Raw genomic sequence first — 9,083 nt, 5'->3', positions numbered from 1 at the left:
TGTTATTTTTCCCTACCTTTGCTTCATTTTTGTAACCACTTTGCCCTTTGCAGCATTTTAACCCTTCTGATACAGAGTGGGAGGAGAGAGGCAGAGAAGTCTTCTATAAACAGGTGACTTTGATGCTGTGCCCTGAAGGATGAGAAGTTGGTAGCTGGGAATAGTGCTGGGGGAGATGCAGTACCAATGTCCTGAGAGAGCCCTGTGGCTGGAGCTGGAGGTAAGGGACTTCTTGCAGGGTCTCAGAGGGCATGTGCAAAGTTTGGGTTTCATTCTCAATGCAGTGAGACAGGAGCAGGAGGTTAAATGGTGCAGCTGCCATGGAAAACAGCTTGGTGGTTCCTCCTGCTAAACATGGAGTTACCATATGATCCAGCAATTCCACCCCTGGGTATATAGACCCAAGAGAAGTAAAAACAGGGACTCAAATACTTGTACTCAAATGCTCACAGCAATGCTATTCACATTAGCCAAAAGGGGAAGCAACCCAAATGTCCATCAATGAAGGAATGGATAAACAAAATGCAGTCTGTCCATACAATGGAATATTATTCAGCCATTATGAAGGAATGGGGTGCTGACCCATGTGACAATAGGGATAAACCTTTAAAATACCACACGAAGGGAGAGAAGACCATCACAAAAGGCTACTTACTGCGTGGCTTCATTTATATGTGTCCAGAACTGGCACATTCCTAGAGACAAACAGCAGGTTACTGGTTGCCAAAGGCTGGGGACAGGGGGAATGAGAGTGACTATTCATGGCCACGGGGTTTCCTTTGAGGGTAACAAAAATGTTTTGGAATTCAATCGATGAATGCCCAACATCATGAATGTGCAAAATGCCACTGAATTGTTCTCTCTAGAATGGCTGACATTTGGTCAATTTTACCTCAATTAAAAAGAAGAAAAAAATGAGGCCAGGTGCAGTGGCTCATGCCTGTAATCCCAGCACTTTGGGAGGCCGAGGCAGGAAGATCACTGAAAGTTGGGAGTTCGAGACCAGCTTGTCCCAGATGGTGAAACCCTGTCTCTACTAAAAATACAAAAAAAAAAAATTAGCCAAGTGTGTTGGCGTGCACCTGTAATCCCAGCTACACGGGAGGCTAAGGTGGGAGAATCACTTGAGGCAGAGGTCGCAGTGAGGTGGTGTCACGCCACTGCACTCCAGCCTGGGCAACAGAGCAAGACTCCGTCTCAAAAAAACAAAACAAAACAAAACAAACAAACAAACAAACAAAAAGGAATAGAAGATAGGGAACAAATAAGACCAACAATCAACACTCCGGTTGCTACGTTGCTGGTGATATTGAGGAAATGAGGAATCCATTTTCATACCCAAAGTGGTGTTTCCTGTAGATGACCTAGGGGTGTGAAAGACTCTGGCTGGAGAGGGGTGGGTTAGCGGCACCAGAAGGGGTCCACCCACGTGTGCACCTGCCAGCTTTCCTGGTGCCCCCCCCCACCCCATCTTGCCCCAGCATCAGGGAATTGGAGGGAACCTGGTCAGGCAAGTCTCCTATAGCCCTTAAATCCATGTTTCTGAATTGGATTCAATGGGAGGCAGCTTTCCAGTTAAAAGCCCAGGGCCTGGAGCTGCGGGGTGACAAGGTGGGCCTCCCAAAGACACCGAAGACTGAGGAACAGAACGCAGAGGCAGGGGCCAGGATTGGGCAGGCAGTTTACAGAAGGTGAGCAGGATCAGCAGGAATTGCTGGTGAAGGCAGGAGGGTGCGTCTGTCGGGACTTCTCACCCTCACTGCTGTCTAACAAGAAAGCCCGGGTAAGAAGAGGCCTCCAGCAGCTCAAGTGGGCCCAGGGACTCAGGCTGTAGCGTCTGTGGAGCAGGACATTTGAGTGGCTCAGATCTAGGGAGAACAGGACCAGCAGGCTCTGACCAAGGAAAGCCATGGCAACGTCCGGCCAACTCTGGAAGCAGATGGGTCATTTCCAAGATGTCCTGAGAAGGGTCCTATTCCCGAGTCCCTCCCCTCTGGACTCATCAGATTCTAACTTAGGGGGTGGGCTGCATCGTTTTCCTGCGGCTGCTGTAACAAAGTCCCACACACGCAGTGACCTAAAGCAACATGGATGTGTTATCTCGCCGTCCAGAAGGGCAGGTGTCCAACGCTGGTCTCGCTGGGCTAGAATCAAGGTGTTAGCACGGCTGGTTCCTCCTGGAGGCTCTTGGGAGAATCTTTTCCTTGCTCTTTGCAGCTTCTGGAGCTGCCGCAGCCTTGGCCTTCAGCCCTGTGCCCTGCTCCAGCCTCTGTGCTGCTTGTCACATTTCTCTCTGGCCCTCTTGCCTCCTTGATAAGGACCTTTGTGATTGCAGTGGGCCCTGAGAGCGTTTGGATGTCTATTCCCTCCAAATCTCATGTTGAAATGTGATCCCCAGTGTTGGAGATGGGGCTGGTGGGATGTGTATGGATCATGGAGGCAGATCCCTCATGAATGGCTTGGTGCCCTCCCCATGGTAGTTAGTTCACGCGAGAGTTGATCATTCATAGAGCCTGGCACATGGCCGGGCATGGTGGCTCACACCTGTAATCCCAGCACTTTGGGAGGCCAAGCGGGGCGGATCACTTGAGGCCAGGAGTTCGAGATCAGCCTGGCCAACATAGTGAAACCCCGTCTCTACTAAAAATACAACAATTAGTTGGGCGTGGTGGTGGGTGCCTGTAACTCCAGCTACTCAGGAGGTTGAGGCAGGAGAATCGCTTGAACCTGGGAGGTGGGGGTTGCAGTGAACTGAGATTGCATCATGAGGTCAAGAGATTGAGACCATCCTGGCCAACATGGTGAGACCCCGTCTCTACTAAAAATACAAAATTTAGCCAGGGTGGCATGCACCTGTGGTCCCAGCTACTCGGAAGGCTGAGGCAGAAGAATTGCTTGAACCTGAGAGGCAGAGGTTGCAGTGAGCCGAGATCATGCCAATGCACTCCAGCCTGGGCAACAGAGCAAGATTCCATCTCAAAAAAAAAAAAAAAAAAAAGCCTGGCACCTCCCACCTCCCCTCTTCTTGCTCCCTCTCTTGCCATGTGACACCGTGTGACGCACCTGCTCCGCCTTCACCTCTCGCCATGACTACCAGCTCCCTGAGGCTCTCAAGCTGATGCTGGTGCCATGCTTGTACGGCCTGAAGAACCGTGAGCCAAAAAACCTCTTTTCCATGTACATTACCCAGCCGCAGGTATTCCTATTTATAGCAATGCAAAACGGACTAACGCAGGCCCACTTTGAAAATCAAGAATAATTGCCTCATCTCAGAGTCCTTAATCACATCTGCAAGGCCCTTTTTGCCATGTCAGGTGACATATTCAGTGGTTGTAGGAGCAGGGTATTTGGGGAGGAGTCGATGTATTTGTGGGGGGCGGGTGGCAAAGATCAGGAATCTCAAGGTTTTTTTCCTGCAGAGGTGAGAACTCTGAGAGGGAGGCCCCTGAGTGCGGCCGGGCTCTTCTGGCTGTGTCTCTGGGGCCCACTGGAGCAGAGGAAGCTTTGTTGGTGCCGGTCTCATTGTACTGTGTCTAATGACACAGAGACGGCATAAAGGGGAAAGGACAGCCAGAGAGAGAATACAGGCCTGGGTATCACACAGATGTGGGTCCGAATCCTGGCTCTGCCTCAGACAAGCCATGAGACTTGCAGCAAGTTTGTTTTTCTTTTTTTTTGGAGATGGAGTCTTACTCTGTTGTCCAGGCTGGAGTGCAGTGGCATGATCTCGGCTCAACATGACCTCTGTCTCCCGGGTTCAAGTGATTCTCCTGCCTCAGCCTCCCAAGCTGGGATTACAGGCATGCGCCACCATGCCTGGCTCATTTTTGTATTTTAGTAGAGATGGGTTTTCATCATGTTGGCCAGGCTGGTCTTGAACTCCTGACCTCAAGTGATCTGCCCACTTCGGCCTCCCAAAGTGCTGGGATTACAGGCATGAGCCACCGTGCCCAGCCATAGAATAAGTTTCTTAATAGCTTCTGACTTTCTCATCTCATCTCATCTCAGGAATATTCTGAGTGTAATGACTAAGTTTAGCAACCCCTCCACAGGGCCTGGTAGGGGAAGCGTTTGATGAATGCTGGCCTTGGACAATCGCTGGGGAGTGCAGAGGACGGGAGACGAGGGAGACCAAGGCAAGCTGCACCTCCCTCTTCCTCTTCCGCCCTGCCCCACAGCTTTGCTGGGCACACACAGGGCGGCTGTGGCAACTGTTCTCTGGCCGTGCTGGAATTGTGAGTTTCTCCTTTCCTGGTCACAGCTGATAAGTATATCCTGCTCGATACAAATACATCCACCCTTATGGCAAGAGTCCCAGGCTGGGAAATCTCTGAGCACCCCACCTCTAGCCCAAGGGAGTGTGCACTGCCTTTCCCCATAAATAGTTCAGGAGTACACAACTGTGGATGGGTGAGGGGGTCTTCCCACCTCCTGGCTCCATGCTCTGGGATGCTGCTGGGGAATACGTAGGCTGGGCTGGCAGTGGCGACTGTGCAGAAGTGGCGACTGTGCAGAAGTAGGTAGTTTGTAGCTATCAGCACTGATGGGGCTCAGAGCTGAAGGCTTAAAGGCCAGCAGGAGGAGGTCTCTACTGCATCAGCCACTGTTCTCTGCACTACCATGCATTAAACTCACTGAGTTCTAGCACAACTCTGAGGCTGTGGGTCCTTGCCACTCACTGTCCCCAGGAAACCTGAGGCAGAGAAAGGACCCAGCTAACAAACAAGTTAGTGCTGGAGACTGGATTTGAACCCAAGTTTAGCTCCAGGACCTGAGCTTTAACTGGAAGGTTGGCTCCTACATGAATTTAATTCAGAAACATGAGTTTAGAAGGCTGTAGGAGACTTGCCTTCATAGGTTCCTTCCAATTCCCTGACGCTGGGGTGAGACGGTGGATCACTGGGGAACACTGGTTGGTGCACACGTGGGTGGGCTCCTCCTGGTGCTGTTAACCCACCCCTCTCCAGCCGGAGTCTTGGCCACCCCTGGACCATCTACAGGAAACAGCACTTTGGGTATGGTTGGGCTCTGTGTCCCCACCCAAATCTCATCTCAAATGATAATCTGAATTGTAATCCCCACATGTCAAGGGAGAAACCTGGAGGGAGGTGGCTGGATCATGGGAGCGGTTTCCCCCGTGCTGCTTTCATGCTAGAGTCCCGTGAGATCTGGTTGTCTGGTAAGTGTACGGCTCTTCCCTCTTCTCTCTCTCCTGCTGCCACGTAAGACATGCCTTACTTCTCCTTCCACCCATGACTGTAAGTTTCCTGAGGCCTCCCCAGCCAAGTGAACTGTGAGTCAATTAAACTTCTTTTCTTCATAAATTACTCATTCTCTGGTAGTTCTTTATAGCCGTGAGAAAACGGACTAATGCAGGTATAAAAGCGGACTCCTGGCCTGGTGTTGGGGCTCATCCCTGTAATCCCAGCATTTTGGGAGGCTGAGGAGGGTAGACCGCTTGAGGTCAGGAGTTCCAGACCAGCCTGGTCTTGAACATGGGGAAACCCCATCTCTACTAAAAATACAAAAATTAGGTGGGTGTGGTGGTGCATGCCTGTGATCCCAGCTACATGGCAGGCTGGGGCATGAGAATCGCTTGAACTCAGGAGGTGAACGTTGCAGTGAGTGGAGATCGCGCCACTGCACTCCAGCCTGGGCAACAGAGCAAGACCCTGTCTCAAAAAATAAAATAAAATAAAATAAAGACAGAAAAAAAGAGTGGATTCCATATTTCCTCAATATCACCAGCGACGCAGCTACCGGAATGTTAATCACTTTTCTTACTTGCCCCGTCTTCTATCCTTCTTGTTAAAAATTGAGGCAAAATTGAACAAATGTGAGCCATTTTTGAGAGAACAATCCTGTGGCATTTAGCACACTCACAATGTTGGGCATTCATCTATCCAGTTTCAAAACAGTTTTGTCACCCTCAAAGAAAACCCCGTACCCATGAATAGTCACTCTCATTCCCCCTCTCCCAGCCCTTGGCAACCAGTAACCTGCTGTTTGTCTCTAGGAATGTGCCAGTTCTGGACACTTAAATAAATGAAGCCACGCAGTAAGTAGCCTTTTGTGACAGTCTTCTCTCCCTTCCCATGGCATTTTGCAGGTTTATCCCTATTGTCACACGGGTCAGCACCCCATTCCTTCATATGGCTGAATAATATCCCATTGATGGGCAGACTGCATTTCGCTTATCCATTCATCCACTGATGCACATTTTGGTTGTGTGGGCACATTTGGGTTGTGAATAGCCCTGCTATGAGCATTTGAATACAAGTATTTGAGTCTTCACTTCTCTTGGGTCTATATGTCCAGGGGTGGAACTCCTGGGTCATATGGTAACTCCATGTTTATCATGAGGAACCACCAAGCTGTTTTCCACAGTGGCTGCACCATTTACGTTTCCACCAGCAGTGCACGAGCGTTCCTGTTTCTCCATATCCTTGCCAACATTTATTTTCTGCTTTATTAAAATTAAAAAAAATTATAGCTATCTTAGAGTAGAGAGTGTTTATTTTTATTTATTTATTTATTTTTTGAGACAGAGTCTTGCTCTATTGCCCAGGCTGAAATGCAGTGGTGTGATCATGGCTCTGTAGCCTTGACCTCCTGGCCTCAAGCAATCCTCCCACCTCAGCCTCCCAAGTAGCTGGGACTACATGCATGTGCCACCACACCTGGCTAACTTTTAAATTTGTTGTAGAGACTGCTGGGGGTCGGGGGGAGGTGGGTGGTCGCGTTCTGTCGCCCAGGCTGGTCTGGAACTCCTGGATTCAAGTGATCTTTCTGCCCCAGCCTCTCAAATGCTGGGATTTACAGGCGCGAGCCACTGTGTCTGGGCTTATCCTTCACTTTTAAAAGCAGAGCTAAGATACCACTTGGCCCCACCTCTACAGATCCAGTTGAGGAAATGGGTTTTTCAAGTCCAGTGCCCTTGGTAGAGAAGGATCATTGGTGTCAATGGACTGGGGCCGGTGGAACCAGCTGACCCAACCTTCAGAGGAAACCCAATCTTCTCCTTGGCCCAGTAACCACGGAGACAACCCCAAGCACGCCCTGCTCATACCCCAACTCCAGAGTGGGCACAATTCATGTGAATGGACTCCCTCAAGTTCTCCAGAGAGGTAGAGGTTTCTCTAAGAAAGTCACTCAAACTTGGTATTTAAGAAAAAAAAAAAATCTTGGCTTCCATCAGCTCCTATTCTAGCTGAAGGATGGTGGTCCTGACTCAGCCCCCAGCAGGATTCCCCGACCCCTTTGCCACATACTGTCTGACTTTGCACCCTCGGCTGTTCCAACAACTGAGCCAGTTTCAAAAAAGGTCTGTCCCCTCTCCGGAGAGACAGGCCGGACTATGACATCATTCATTACGGGTGTGGACGTTGGAACTGGCCTTGAATCCCAGCTCTGCCCTCTGCATTGAGCTATGAGTTTGGCAAAGTGACTTCTCAGTGCCTCAGTTTTCTGTGCTGTAAAATGGACAGAATGATACTGCCTTCTTCCTAGGGCTGTTGCAAGGATGAAGTGAGTTAACACGTGAGGTGCTGAAGATGGGCTCCGTCATGTAGTTTTTCAATATGAGATCCGTCATCACCATTGAGAGCAGTCAACAGGGTTAAGGATGGTGACAGTCAACCCCTCACCTCCCCACCTGCAAAGTGCCCTTCCCCATAGACAGAGTATCCCTCTGTCTCAGGCACTGGTTTCTGGCTGAGATTCTGTTAGCAACTCTCCCTCACCCTAAAGATAAAAGGGCTACAGGCCGGGCATGTTGGCTCATGCCTATAATCCCAGCACTTTGCGAGGCTGAGGCGAGCAGATCATTTGAGGCCAGGAGTTCAAGACCAGCATAGCCAACATGGTGAAACCCCATCTCTACTAAAAATATAAAAATTAGCCAGGCGTGGTGGCATGTGCCGGTCATCCCAGCTACTTGGGAGGCTGAAGCAGGAGAATCACTTGAACTCAGGAGGTGAAGGCTGCAGTGGGCCGAGATCGTGCCACTGCACTCCAGCCTGGGCAAGACAGCCAGACCCTGTCTCAAAATGAAATTAAAATTTAAAGGGCTACAGGTCACTGGACCATATGACCTCGTTATGAAAGGTGGAAAAAAATTTAAACCCACTTGCCACACCTACGTTATGCCATGCTGTGTGACCGAAGATGAATATACTGCCTCTTTTCATGTGATTTCAGGAGGGAGTCTGCAGACGGCCCGTGCACTTGCCTGTCCTTACCTAACCTGGACCTTATGGTAGAGTTGCTAAGCTCTTTACCCCTTGCCTTCAGTGGAGATCTGTATTTGAATTATCTTTTTCAAGTGCTACCAATCTTTGTAGGTTTATTGTCTCTGGACAGCGCAGTAAGAGGGAACTAGAGAAATCTGCTTTCTGTAGATGGAATTCTGCCTCATATTACCAAGCCCTTAATATCTAGGTCCTCTAGTCCTCTGAAATCTATTTTCTTTCTGTCTTCTGAGGAAAGCCAGTTTGAAACCATTTTTCAGGGAAGACAGCAAGGAGACTTATGCTGACGGCGATGGAGAGACTCAGGCAGTCAGCGATGGAGAGACTCAGGCAGTCAGCGATGGAGAGACTCAGGCAGTCAGCGATGGAGAGACTCAGGCAGTCAGCGATGGAGAGGCTCAGGCAGTCAGCCATGGAGAGGCTCAGGCAGTCAGCCATGGAGAGGCTCAGGCAGTCAGCCATGGAGAGGCTCAGGCAGTCAGCGATGGAGAGACTCAGGCAGTCAGCCATGGAGAGGCTCAGGCAGTCAGCGATGGAAGAGGCTCAGGCAGTCAGCGATGGAGAGACTCAGGCAGTCAGCGATGGAGAGACTCAGGCAGTCAGAGATGGAAGAGGCTCAGGCAGTCAGCCATGGAGAGACTCAGGCAGTCAGCGATGGAGAGACTCAGGCAGTCAGAGATGGAGAGACTCAGGCAGTCAGCCATGGAGAGGCTCAGGCAGTCAGCGATGGAGAGACTCAGGCAGTCAGCGATGGAGAGACTCTGGCAGTGACTGGGGTGTGGCTGCCAAGGGACAGATCTAACATCACAAGCCACGGTCTAGGAGCTGACACCC

Source organism: Pongo abelii, chromosome 18 (assembly GCF_028885655.2).
Source record: "Pongo abelii isolate AG06213 chromosome 18, NHGRI_mPonAbe1-v2.0_pri, whole genome shotgun sequence".
Lineage (NCBI taxonomy): Eukaryota > Metazoa > Chordata > Mammalia > Primates > Hominidae > Pongo > Pongo abelii.
Note: the sequence above shows the minus strand (reverse complement) of the source record.